Here is a 14,582-nt window from a genome sequence, read left to right on the forward strand (position 1 = left end):
TGAAACAGGATCCGCACTTTTCACCGTTCCTTTCAGAATCATTTGATTCATCAGCTAGGAATGGCGATTACTTCACTAGACCAATCGAAGGCTAGTCCAAAGTAACTCGATGGTCCCAAGAGGTGTGTGGCCCAACTTTTGAAAGAAACGCTAAGTGGAGAACTATTTGGTATTTTTCCGAAGCACTTTTCACCGTAATTGTCATAAGGTTGGTCTCTGCATCCTTAAGCATACCAGAGTCTTCACAGACGAAACAGGCTGAAGCCCAGTAATCTTGGCATTTCCAATACTTGGACCTAGAGACTACCAAGAAAGTGTTCTTTTAAGTATTATTCCGTTGTGGTTTCAGCATTATTTCCAGGACCCCAGCAGGGTTCTCGCATTAGCATAAGAATCCTGCCTGGTAGTTGAGATTTCTGGGTGGGGTGTAAGTGCAGGGCTTCTGTCAGCCCTGCCTTTGATTTCTTTACCTCCAGAGTTGGAAAGTGCATATTTGCGTGAGATGGGAAAAGTGTGGATCACGCTTCAGATTTCATCCTGACACTTTGAAATGACCAGTGTGTTGGTAATTATTTGCCAATTCCATGGCGTTTGGCACCGTAATAGTCATGAGGTCGGTCTCTGCATCCTGAAGCCTATGATGCTTTTTGCAGAGAAACCTCTGCTGAGGCCCAGGTAACTTGCTATTTCCCATAGCTGGCACAGGAGCCTTGGAAGATAGGATTGTTTTCAGTATTATTTCACCATCCTTTCACCACTGTTTCAAGAACGGGAGCCCTTTTCAACCGTTAGTGGAAGAATCCTTCTTTGGAGATGAGACATTTTACTGGGGTGGCAGGTGCAGGGCCTCTGTCAGTCCTGGGTTCGTTGGACTAGCGCCAGACATGAGAAGTGCGCCTTTGTGGGACAGGTGAATAGTGCGGATCCTGTTTCAGTCTAAAGACTGAAACAGGATCCGCACCTTTCACCGTTCCTTTCAGAATCATTTGATTCATCAGTTAGGAATGGCGATTGCTTCACCAGACCAAACGAAGGCTAGGCCAAAGTAACTCGATGGTCCCAAGAGGTGTGTGGCCCAACTTTTGAAAGAACCGCTAAGTGGAGAACTATTTGGTATTTTTCCGAAGCACTTTTCACCGTAATTGTCATAAGGTTGGTCTCTGCATCCTTAAGCATACCAGAGTCTTCACAGACGAAACAGGCTGAAGCCCAGTAATCTTGGCATTTCCAATAGTTGGTCCTAGAGACTACCAAGAAAGTGTTCTTTTAAGTATTATTCCGTTGTGGTTTCAGCATTATTTTCAGAACCCGAGCAGGGTTCTCGCATTAGCATAAGAATCCTGTCTGGTAGTTGAGATTTCTGGGTGGGGTGTAAGTGCAGGGCTTCTGTCAGCCCTGCCTTTGATTTGTTTACCTCCAGAGTTGGAAAGTGCATATTTGCGTGAGATGGGCAAAGTGTGGATCGTGCTTCAGATTTCATCCTGACACTTTGAAATGACCAGTGTGTTGGTAATTATTTGCCATTTCCATGGCGTCTGCCACCGTAATAGTCATGACTTCCGTGTCTGCATCCTGAAGCCTATGATGCTTTTTGCAGAGAAACCTCTGCTGAAGCCCAGGTAACTTGCTATTTCCCATAGCTGGCACAGGAGCCTTGGAAGATAGGATTGTTTTCAGTATTATTTCACCATCTTTTCACCACTGTTTCAAGAACGGGAGCCCTTTGCAACCGTTAGTGGAAGAATCCTTCTTTGGAGATGATTAATTTTTCCGGGGTGGCAGGTGCAGGGCCTCTGTCAGTCCTGGGTTTGTTGGACTAGCGCCAGTCATGAGAAGTGCGCCTTTGTGGGACAGGTGAACAGTGCGGATCCTGTTTCAGTCTAAAGACTGAAACAGGATCCGCACTTTTCACCGTTCCTTTCAGAATCATTTGATTCATCAGCTAGGAATGGCGATTGCTTCACTAGACCAATCGAAGGCTAGTCCAAAGTAACTCGATGTTCCCAAGAGGTGTGTGGCCCAACTTTTGAAAGAACCGCTAAGTGGATAACTATTTGGTATTTTTCCGAAGCACTTTTCACCGTAATCGTCATAAGGTTGGTGTCTGCATCCTTAAGCATACCAGAGTCTTCACAGACGAAACAGGCTGAGGCCCAGTAATCTTGGCATTTCCAATAGTTGGTCCTAGAGACTACCAAGAAAGTGTTCTTTTAAGTATTATTCCGTTGTGGTTTCAGCATTATTTTCAGAACCCGAGCAGGGTTCTCGCATAAGCATAAGAATCCTGCCTGGTAGTTGAGATTTCTGGGTGGGGTGTAAGTGCGGGGCTCCTGTAGGCCCTGCCTTTGATTTGTTTACCTCCAGAGTTGGAAAGTGCATATTTGCGTGAGATGGGAAAAGTGTGGATCGTGCTTCAGATTTCATCCTGACACTTTGAAATGACCAGTGTGTTGGTAATTATTGCCATTTCCATGGCGTTTAGCACCGTAATAGTCATGAGGTCGGTCTCTGCATCCTGAAGCCTATGATGCTTTTTGCAGAGAAACCTCTGTTGAGGCCCAGGTAACTTGCTATTTCCCATAGCTGGCACAGGAGCCTTGGAAGATAGGATTGTTTTCAGTATTATTTCACCATCCTTTCACCACTGTTTCAAGAACGGGAGCCCTTTGCATCCGTTAGCGGAAGAATTTTTCTTTGGAGATGAGATATTTTTCTGGGGTGGCAAGTGCAGGGCCTCTGTCAGTCCTGGGTTTGTTGGACTAGCGCCAGACATGAGAAGTGCGCCTTTGTGGGACAGGTGAATAGTGCGGATCCTGTTTCAGTCTAAAGACTGAAACAGGATCCGCACTTTTCACCGTTCCTTTCAGAATCATTTGATTCATCAGCTAGGAATGGCGATTGCTTCACCAGACCAATCGAAGGCTAGTCTAAAGTAACTCGATGTTCCCAAGAGGTGTGTGGCCCAACTTTTTTAAGAACCGCTAAGTGGAGAACTATTTGGTATTTTTCCGAAGCACTTTTCACCGTAATTGTCATAAGGTTGGTCTCTGCATCCTTAAGCATACCAGAGTCTTCAGAGACAAAACAGGCTGAGGCCCAGTAATCTTGGCATTTCCAATAGTTGGTCCTAGAGACTACCAAGAAAGTGTTCTTTTAAGTATTATTCCGTTGTGGTTTCAGCATTATTTTCAGGACCCGAGCAGGGTTCTCGCATTAGCATAAGAATCCTGCCTGGAAGTTGAGATTTCTGGGTGGGGTGTAAGCACTGGGCTTCTGTGAGCCCTGCCTTTGATTTGTTTACCTCCAGAGTTGGAAAGTGCATATTTGCGTGAGATGGGCAAAGTGTGGATCGCGCTTCAGATTTCATCCTGACACTTTGAAATGACCAGTGTGTTGGTAATTATTTGCCATTTCCATGGCGTTTCGCACCGTAATAGTCATCAGTTCGGTCTCTGCATCCTGAAGCCTATGATGCTTTTTGCAGAGAAACCTCTGCTGAGGCCCAGGTAACTAGCTATTTCCCATAGCTGGCACAGGAGCCTTGGAAGATAGGATTGTTTTCAGTATTATTTCACTATCTTTTCACCTCTGTTTCAAGAACGGGAGCCCTTTGCAACCGTTAGTAGGAAGAATCCTTCTTTGGAGATGATTAATTTTTCTGGGGTGGCAGGTGCAGGGCCTCTGTCAGTCCTGGGTTTGTTGGACTAGCGCCAGTCATGAGAAGTGCGCCTTTGTGGGACAGGTGAATAGTGCGAATCCTGTTTCAGTCTAAAGACTGAAACAGGATCCGCACTTTTCACCGTTCCTTTCAGAATCATTTGATTCATCAGCTAGGAATGGCGATTGCTTCACTAGACCAATCGAAGGCTAGTCTAAAGTAACTCGATGTTTCCAAGAGGTGTGTGGCCCAACTTTTGAAAGAACCGCTAAGTGGAGAACTATTTGGTATTTTTCCGAAGCACTTTTCACCGTAATTGTCATAAGGTTGGTGTCTGCATCCTTAAGCATACCAGAGTCTTCACAGACGCAACAGGTTGAGGCCCAGTAATCTTGGCATTTCCAATAGTTGGTCCTAGAGACTACCAAGAAAGTGTTCTTTTAAGTATTATTCCGTTGTGGTTTCAGCATTATTTTCAGAACCCGAGCAGGGTTCTCGCATGAGCATAAGAATCCTGCCTGGTAGTTGAGATTTCTGGGTGGGGTGTAAGTGCGGGGCTTCTGTCAGCCATGCCTTTGATTTGTTTACCTCCAGAGTTGGAAAGTGCATATTTGCGTGAGATGGGCAAAGTGTGGATCGCGCTTCAGATTTCATCCTGACACTTTGAAATGACCAGTGTGTTGGTAATTATTTGCCATTTCCATGGCGTTTGGCACCGTAATAGTCATGAGGTCGGTCTCTGCATCCTGAAGCCTATCATGCTTTTTGCAGAGAAACCTCTGCTGAGGCCCAGGTAACTTGCTATTTCCCATAGCTGGCACAGGAGCCTTGGAAGATAGGATTGTTTTCAGTATTATTTCACCATCTATTCACCACTGTTTCAAGAACGGGAGCACTTTTCAACCGTTAGCCTAAGAATCCTTCTTTGGAGTTGAGATATTTTCTGGGGTGGCAGGTGCAGGGACTGTGTCAGTCCTGGTTTTGTTGGACCAGCGCCAGACATGAGAAGTGCGCCTTTGTGGGACAGGTGAATAGTGCGGATCCTGTTTCAGTCTAAAGACTGAAACAGGATCCGCACTTTTCACCGTTCCTTTCAGAATCATTTGATTCATCAGCTAGGAATGGCGATTGCTTCACCAGACCAATCAAAGGCTAGGCCAAACTAACTCGATCTTTCCAAGAGGTGTGTGGCCCAACTATGGAAAGAACCGCTAAGTGGAGAACTATTTGGTATTTTTCCGAAGCACTTTTCACCGTAATAGTCATAAGGTTGGTCTCTGCATCCTTAAGGATACCAGAGTCTTCACAGACGAAACAGGCTGAGGCCCAGTAATCTTGGCATTTCCAATAGTTGGTCCTAGAGACTACCAAGAAAGTGTTCTTTTAAGTATTATTCCGTTGTGGTTTCAGCATTATTTTCAGAACCCCAGCAGGGTTATCGCATTAGCATAAGAATCCTGCCTGGTAGTTGAGATTTCTGGGTGGGGTGTAAGCTGGGGGCTCCTGTAGGCCCTGCCTTTGATTTGTTTACCTCCAGAGTTGGGAAGTGCATATTTGCGTAAGATGGGCAAAGTGTGGATCGTGCTTCAGATTTCATCCTGACACTTTGAAACGACCAGTGTGTTGGTAATTATTTGCCATTTCCATGGCGTTTGGCACCGTAATAGTCATGAGGTCGGTGTCTGCATCCTGAAGCCTATGATGCTTTTTGCAGAGAAACCTCTGCTGAGGCCCAGGTAACTTGCTATTTCCCATAGCTGGCACAGGAGCCTTGGAAGATAGGATTGTTTTCAGTATTATTTCACCAACTTTACACCCCTATTTCAAGAACGGGAGCCCTTTTCAACCGTTAGTGGAAGAATCCTTCTTTGGAGATGAGATATTTTTCTGGGGTGGCAGGTGCAGGGACTCTGTCAGTCCTGGGTTTGTTGGACTAGCGCCAGACATGAGAAGTGCGCCTTTGTGGGACAGGTGAATAGTGCGGATCCTGTTTCAGTCTAAAGACTGAAACAGGATCCGCACTTTTCACCGTTCCTTTCAGAAACATTTGATTCATCAGCTAGGAATGGCGATTGCTTCACTAGACCAATCGAAGGCCAGTCCAAAGTAACTCGATGTTCCCAAGAGGTGTGTGGTCCAACTTTCGAAAGAACCGCTAAGTGGAGAACTATTTGGTATTTTTCCGAAGCACTTTTCACCGTAATTGTCATAAGGTTGGTCTCTGCATCCTTAAGCATACCAGAGTGTTCACAGACGAAACAGGCTGAGGCCCAGTAATCTTGGCATTTCCAATGGTTGGTCCTAGAGACTACCAAGAAAGTGTTCTTTTAAGTATTATTCCGTTGTGGTTTCAGCATTATTTTCAGGACCCCAGCAGGGTTCTCGCATTAGCATAAGAATCCTGCCTGGTAGTTGAGATATCTGGGTGGGGTGTAAGTGCGGGGCTCCTGTAGGCCCTGCCTTTGATTTGTTTACCTCCAGAGTTGGAAAGTGCATATTTGCGTGAGATGGGAAAAGTGTGGATCGTGCTTCAGATTTCATCCTGACACTTTGAAATGACCAGTGTGTTGGTAATTATTGCCATTTCCATGGCGTTTAGCACCGTAATAGTCATGAGGTCGGTCTCTGCATCCTGAAGCCTATGATGCTTTTTGCAGAGAAACCTCTGCTGAGGCCAGGTAACTTGCTATTTCCCATAGCTGGCACAGGAGCCTTGGAAGATAGGATTGTTTTCTGTATTATTTCACCATCTTTTCACCACTGTTTCAAGAACGGGAGCCCTTTTCAACCGTTAGCGGAAGAACCCTTCTTTGGAGATGAGATATTTTTCTGGGGTGGCAAGTGCAGGGCCTCTGTCAGTCCTGGGTTTGTTGGACTAGCGCCAGACATGAGAAGTGCGCCTTTGTGGGACAGGTGAATAGTGCGGATTCTGTTTCAGTCTAAAGACTGAAACAGGATCCGCACTTTTCACCTTTCCTTTCAGAATCATTTGATTCAACAGCTAGGAATGGCCATTGCTTCACCAGACCAATCGAAGGCTACTCCAAAGTAACTCGATGTTCCCAAGAGGTGTGTGGCCCAACTTTTGAAAGAACCGCTAAGTGGAGAACTATTTGGTATTTTTCCGAAGCACTTTTCACCGTAATTGTCATAAGGTTGGTCTCTGCATCCTTAAGCATACCAGAGTCTTCACAGACGAAACAGGCTGAGGCCCAGTAATCTTGGCATTTCCAATAGTTGGTCCTAGAGACTACCAAGAAAGTGTTCTTTTAAGTATTATTCCGTTGTGGTTTCAGCATTATTTTCAGAACCCCAGCAGGGTTATCGCATTAGCATAAGAATCCTGCCTGGTAGTTGAGATTTCTGGGTGGGGTGTAAGCTCAGGGCTCCTGTAGGCCCTGCCTTTGATTTGTTTACCTCCAGAGTTGGAAAGTGCATATTTGCGTGAGATGGGAAAAGTGTGGATCGCGCTTCAGATTTCATCCTGACACTTTGAAACGACCAGTGTGTTGGTAATTATTTGCCATTTCCATGGCGTTTGGCACCGTAATAGTCATGAGGTCGGTCTCTGCATCCTGAAGCCTATAATGCTTTTTGCAGAGAAACCTCTGCTGAGGCCCAGGTAACTTGCTATTTCCCATAGCTGGCACAGGAGCCTTGGAAGATAGGATTGTTTTCAGTATTATTTCACCATCCTTTCACCACTGTTTCAAGAACGGGAGCCCTTTTCAACCGTTAGAGGAAGAATCCTTCTTTGGAGATGAGATATTTTTCTGGGGTGGCAAGTGCAGGGCCTCTGTCAGTCCTGGGTTTGTTGGACTAGCGCCAGACATGAGAAGTGCGCCTTTGTGGGACAGGTGAATAGTGCGGATACTGTTTCAGTCTAAAGACTGAAACAGGATCCGCACTTTTCACCGTTCCTTTCAGAATCATTTGATTCATCAGCTAGGAATGGCGATTGCTTCACCAGACCAATCGAAGGCTAGGCCAAACTAACTCGATGTTTCCAAGAGGTGTGTGGCCGAACTTTTGAAAGAACCGCTAAGTGGAGAACTATTTGGTATTTTTCCGAAGCACTTTTCACCGTAATAGTCATAAGGTTGGTCTCTGCATCCTTAAGGATACCAGAGTCTTCACAGACGAAACAGGCTGAGGCCCAGTAATCTTGGCATTTCCAATAGTTGGTCCTAGAGACTACCAAGAAAGTGTTCTTTTAAGTATTATTCCGTTGTGCTTTCAGCATTATTTTCAGAACCCGAGCAGGGTTATCGCATTAGCATAAGAATCCTGCCTGGTAGTTGAGATTTCTGGGTGGGGTGTAAGCTCCGGGCTCCTGTAGGCCCTGCCTTTGATTTGTTTACCTCCAGAGTTGGAAAGTGCATATTTGCGTGAGATGGGCAAAGTGTGGATCGTGCTTCAGATTTCATCCTGACACTTTGAAACGACCAGTGTGTTGGTAATTATTTGCCATTTCCATGGCGTTTGGCACCGTAATAGTCATGAGGTCGGTGTCTGCATCCTGAAGCCTATGATGGTTTTTGCAGAGAAACCTCTGCTGAGGCCCAGGTAACTTGCTATTTCCCATAGCTGGCACAGGAGCCTTGGAAGATAGGATTGTTTTCAGTATTATTTCACCATCTTTTCACCCCTGTTTCAAGAACGGGAGCCCTTTTCAACCGTTAGCGGAAGAATCCTTCTTTGGAGATGAGATATTTTTCTGGGGTGGCAGGTGCAGGGACTCTGTCAGTCCTGGGTTTGTTGGACTAGCGCCAGACATGAGAAGTGCGCCTTTGTGGGACAGGTGAATAGTGCGGATCCTGTTTCAGTCTAAAGACTGAAACAGGATCCGCACTTTTCACCGTTCCTTTCAGAATCATTTGATTCATCAGCTAGGAATGGCGATTGCTTCACCAGACCAATCGAAGGCTAGGCCAAACTAACTCGATCTTTCCAAGAGGTGTGTGGCCGAACTAGTGAAAGAACCGCTAAGTGGAGAACTATTTGGTATTTTTGCGAAGCACTTTTCACCGTGATTGTCATAAGGTTGGTCTCTGCATCCTTAAGCATACCAGAGTCTTCACAGACGAAACAGGCTGAGGCCCAGTAATCTTGGCATTTCCAATGGTTGGTCCTAGAGACTACCAAGAAAGTGTTCTTTTAAGTATTATTCCGTTGTGGTTTCAGCATTATTTTAAGAACCCGAGCAGGGTTCTCGCATTAGCATAAGAATCCTGCCTCGTAGTTGAGATTCCTGAGTGGGGTGTAAGTGCGGGGCTTCTGTCAGCCCTGCCTTTGATTTGTTTACCTCCAGAGTTGGAAAGTGCATACTTGCGTGAGATGGGCAAAGTGTGGATCGTGCTTCAGATTTCATCCTGACACTTTGAAATGACCTGTGTGTTGGTAATTATTTGCCATTTCCATGGCGTTTGGCACCGTAATAGTCATTAGGTCGGTCTCTGCATCCTGAAGCCTATGATGCTTTTTGCAGAGAAACCTCTGCTGAGTCCCAGGTAACTTGCTATTTCCCATAGCTGGCACAGGAGCCTTGGAAGATAGGATTGTTTTCAGTATTATTTCACCATTTTTTCACCACTGATTCAAGAACGGGAGCCCTTTTCAACCGTTAGTGGAAGAATTCTTCTTTGGAGATGAGATATTTTTCTGGGGTGGCAAGTGCAGGGCCTCTGTCAGTCCTGGGTTTGTTGGACTAGCGCCAGACATGAGAAGTGTGCCTTTGTGGGACAGGTGAATAGTGCGGATCTTGTTTCAGTCTAAAGACTGAAACAGGATCCGCACTTTTCACCGTTCCTTTCAGAATCATTTGATTCATCAGCTAGGAATGGCGATTGCTTCACTAGACCAATCGAAAGCTAGTCCAAAGTAACTCGATGTTCCCAAGAGGTGTGTGGCCCAACTTTCGAAAGAACCGCTAAGTGGAGAACTATTTGGTATTTTTCCGAAGCACTTTTCACCGTAATTGTCATAAGGTTGGTCTCTGCATCCTTAAGCATACCAGAGTCTTCACAGACGAAACAGGCTGAGGCCCAGTAATCTTGGCATTTCCAATGGTTGGTCCTAGAGACTACCAAGAAAGTGTTCTTTTAAGTATTATTCCGTTGTGGTTTCAGCATTATTTTCAGGACCCCAGCAGGGTTCTCGCATTAGCATAAGAATCCTGCCTGGTAGTTGAGATTTCTGGGTGGGGTGTAAGTGCCGGGCTCCTGTAGGCCCTGCCTTTGATTTGTTTACCTCCAGAGTTGGAAAGTGCATATTTGCGTGAGATGGGAAAAGTGTGGATCGTGCTTCAGATTTCATCCTGACACTTTGAAATGACCAGTGTGTTGGTAATTATTGCCATTTCCATGGCGTTTAGCACCGTAATAGTCATGAGGTCGGTCTCTGCATCCTGAAGCCTATGATGCTTTTTGCAGAGAAACCTCTGCTGTGGCCCAGGTAACTTGCTATTTCCCATAGCTGGCACAGGAGCCTTGGAAGATAGGATTGTTTTCAGTATTATTTCACCATCTTTTCACCACTGTTTCAAGAACGGGAGCCCTTTTCAACCGTTAGCGGAAGAACCCTTCTTTGGAGATGAGATATTTTTCTGGGGTGGCAAGTGCAGGGCCTCTGTCAGTCCTGGGTTTGTTGGACTAGCGCCAGACATGAGAAGTGCGCCTTTGTGGGACAGGTGAATAGTGCGGATCCTGTTTCAGTCTAAAGACTGAAACAGGATCCGCACTTTTCACCGTTCCTTTCAGAATCATTTGATTCATCAGCTAGGAATGGCGATTGCTTCACCAGACCAATCGAAGGCTAGGCCAAACTAACTCGATCTTTCCAAGAGGTGTGTGGCCGACCTTGTGAAAGAACCGCTAAGTGGAGAACTATTTGGTATTTTTGCGAAGCACTTTTCACCGTGATTGTCATAAGGTTGGTCTCTGCATCCTTAAGCATACCAGAGTCTTCACAGACGAAACAGGCTGAGGCCCAGTAATCTTGGCATTTCCAATAGTTGGTCCTAGAGACTACCAAGAAAGTGTTCTTTTAAGTATTATTCGGTTGTGGTTTCAGCATTATTTTCAGAACCCGAGCAGGGTTCTCGCATTAGCATAAGAATCCAGCCTGGTAGTTGAGATTATTGAGTGGGGTGTAAGTGCAGGGCTTCTGTCAGCCCTGCCTTTGATTTGTTTACCTACAGAGTTGGAAAGTGCATATTTGCGTGAGATGGGCAAAGTGTGGATCGTGCTTCAGATTTCATCCTGACACTTTGAAATGACCTGTGTGTTGGTAATTATTTGCCATTTCCATGGCGTTTGGCACCGTAATAGTCATGAGGTCGGTCTCTACATCCTGAAGCCTATGATGCTTTTTGCAGAGAAACCTTTGCTGAGGCCCAGGAAACTTGCTATTTCCCATAGCTGGCACAGGAGCCTTGGAAGATAGGATTGTTTTCAGTATTATTTCACCATTTTTTCACCACTGTTTCAAGAACGGGAGCCCTTTTCAACCGTTAGTGGAAGAATTCTTCTTTGGAGATGAGATAATTTTTTGGGGTGGCAAGTGCAGGGCCTCTGTCAGTCCTGGGTTTGTTGGACTAGCGCCAGACATGAGAAGTGCGCCTTTGTGGGACAGGTGAATAGTGCGGATCCTGTTTCAGTCTAAAGACTGAAACAGGATCCGCACTTTTCACCGTTCCTTTCAGAATCATTTGATTCAACAGCTAGGAATGGCGATTGCTTCACTAGACCAATCAAAGGCTAGGCCAAACTAACTCGATCTTTCGAAGAGGTGTGTGGCACAACTTTGGAAAGAACCGCTAAGTGGAGAACTATTTGGTATTTTTCCGAAGCACTTTTCACCGTAATTGTCATAAGGTTGGTCTCTGCATCCTTAAGGATACCAGAGTCTTCACAGACGAAACAGGCTGAGGCCCAGTAATCTTGGCATTTCCAATAGTTGGTCCTAGAGACTACCAAGAAAGTGTTCTTTTAAGTATTATTCCGTTGTGCTTTCAGCATTATTTTCAGAACCCGAGCAGGGTTATCGCATTAGCATAAGAATCCTGCCTGGTAGTTGAGATTTCTGGGTGGGGTGTAAGCTCCGGGCTCCTGTAGGCCCTGCCTTTGATTTGTTTACCTCCAGAGTTGGAAAGTGCATATTTGCGTGAGATGGGCAAAGTGTGGATCGTGCTTCAGATTTCATCCTGACACTTTGAAACGACCAGTGTGTTGGTAATTATTTGCCATTTCCATGGCGTTTGGCACCGTAATAGTCATGAGGTCGGTGTCTGCATCCTGAAGCCTATGATGCTATTTGCAGAGAAACCTCTGCTGAGGCCCAGGTAACTTGCTATTTCCCATAGCTGGCACAGGAGCCTTGGAAGATAGGATTGTTTTCAGTATTATTTCACCATCCTTTCACCACTGTTTCAAGAACGGGAGCCCTTTTCAACCGTTAGAGGAAGAATCCTTCTTTGGAGATGAGATATTTTTCTGGGGTGGCAGGTGCAGGGCCTCTGTCAGTCCTGGGTTTGTTGGACTAGCGCCAGACATGAGAAGTGCGCCTTTGTGGGACAGGTGAATAGTGCGGATACTGTTTCAGTCTAAAGACTGAAACAGGATCCGCACTTTTCACCGTTCCTTTCAGAATCATTTGATTCATCAGCTAGGAATGGCGATTGCTTCACCAGACCAATCGAAGGCTAGGCCAAACTAACTCGATCTTTCCAAGAGGTGTGTGGCCGAACTTTTGAAAGAACCGCTAAGTGGAGAACTATTTGGTATTTTCCGAAGCACTTTTCACCGTAATAGTCATAAGGTTGGTCTCTGCATCCTTAAGGATACCAGAGTCTTCACAGACGAAACAGGCTGAGGCCCAGTAATCTTGGCATTTCCAATAGTTGGTCCTAGAGACTACCAAGAAAGTGTTCTTTTAAGTATTATTCCGTTGTGCTTTCAGCATTATTTTCAGAACCCGAGCAGGGTTATCGCATTAGCATAAGAATCCTGCCTGGTAGTTGAGATTTCTGGGTGGGGTGTAAGCTCCGGGCTCCTGTAGGCCCTGCCTTTGATTTGTTTACCTCCAGAGTTGGAAAGTGCATATTTGCGTGAGATGGGCAAAGTGTGGATCGTGCTTCAGATTTCATCCTGACACTTTGAAACGACCAGTGTGTTGGTAATTATTTGCCATTTCCATGGCGTTTGGCACCGTAATAGTCATGAGGTCGGTGTCTGCATCCTGAAGCCTATGATGCTTTTTGCAGAGAAACCTCTGCTGAGGCCCAGGTAACTTGCTATTTCCCATAGGTGGCACAGGAGCCTTGGAAGATAGGATTGTTTTCAGTATTATTTCACCATCTTTTCACCCCTGTTTCAAGAACGGGAGCCCTTTTCAACCGTTAGCGGAAGAATCCTTCTTTGGAGATGAGATATTTTTCTGGGGTGGCAGGTGCAGGGACTCTGTCAGTCCTGGGTGTGTTGGACTAGCGCCAGACATGAGAAGTGCGCCTTTGTGGGACAGGTGAATAGTGCGGATCCTGTTTCAGTCTAAAGACTGAAACAGGATCCGCACTTTTCACCGTTCCTTTCAGAATCATTTGATTCATCAGCTAGGAATGGCGATTGCTTCACCAGACCAATCGAAGGCTAGGCCAAACTAACTCGATCTTTCCAAGAGGTGTGTGGCCGAACTAGTGAAAGAACCGCTAAGTGGAGAACTATTTGGTATTTTTGCGAAGCACTTTTCACCGTGATTGTCATAAGGTTGGTCTCTGCATCCTTAAGCATACCAGAGTCTTCACAGACGAAACAGGCTGAGGCCCAGTAATCTTGGCATTTCCAATAGTTGGTCCTAGAGACTACCAAGAAAGTGTTCTTTTAAGTATTATTCCGTTGTGGTTTCAGCATTATTTTAAGAACCCGAGCAGGGTTCTCGCATTAGCATAAGAATCCTGCCTCATAGTTGAGATTTCTGAGTGGGGTGTAAGTGCGGGGCTTCTGTCAGCCCTGCCTTTGATTTGTTTACCTCCAGAGTTGGAAAGTGCATACTTGCGTGAGATGGGCAAAGTGTGGATCGTGCTTCAGATTTCATCCTGACACTTTGAAATGACCTGTGTGTTGGTAATTATTTGCCATTTCCATGGCGTTTGGCACCGTAATAGTCATTAGGTCGGTCTCTGCATCCTGAAGCCTATGATGCTTTTTGCAGAGAAACCTCTGCTGAGTCCCAGGTAACTTGCTATTTCCCATAGCTGGCACAGGAGCCTTGGAAGATAGGATTGTTTTCAGTATTATTTCACCATTTTTTCACCACTGTTTCAAGAACGGGAGCCCTTTTCAACCGTTAGTGGAAGAATTCTTCTTTGGAGATGAGATATTTTTCTGGGGTGGCAAGTGCAGGGCCTCTGTCAGTCCTGGGTTTGTTGGACTAGCGCCAGACATGAGAAGTGTGCCTTTGTGGGACAGGTGAATAGTGCGGATCTTGTTTCAGTCTAAAGACTGAAACAGGATCCGCACTTTTCACCGTTCCTTTCAGAATCATTTGATTCATCAGCTAGGAATGGCGATTGCTTCACTAGACCAATCAAAAACTAGTCCAAAGTAACTCGATGTTCCCAAGAGGTGTATGGCTCAACTTTCGAAAGAACTGCTAAGTGGAGAACTATTTGGTATTTTTCCGAAGCACTTTTCACCGTAATTGTCATAAGGTTGGTCTCTGCATCCTTAAGCATACCAGAGTCTTCACAGACGAAACAGGCTGAGGCCCAGTAATCTTGGCATTTCCAATACTTGGTCCTAGACACTACCAAGAAAGTGTTCTTTTAAGTATTATTCCATTGTGGTTTCAGCATTATTTTCAGGACCCCAGCAGGGTTCTCGCATTAGCATAAGAATCCTGCCTGGTAGTTGAGATTTCTGGGTGGGGT

The sequence above is a fragment of the Lemur catta genome, chromosome 7, assembly GCF_020740605.2.
Source record: "Lemur catta isolate mLemCat1 chromosome 7, mLemCat1.pri, whole genome shotgun sequence".
NCBI classification, from domain to species: Eukaryota; Metazoa; Chordata; class Mammalia; order Primates; family Lemuridae; genus Lemur; species Lemur catta.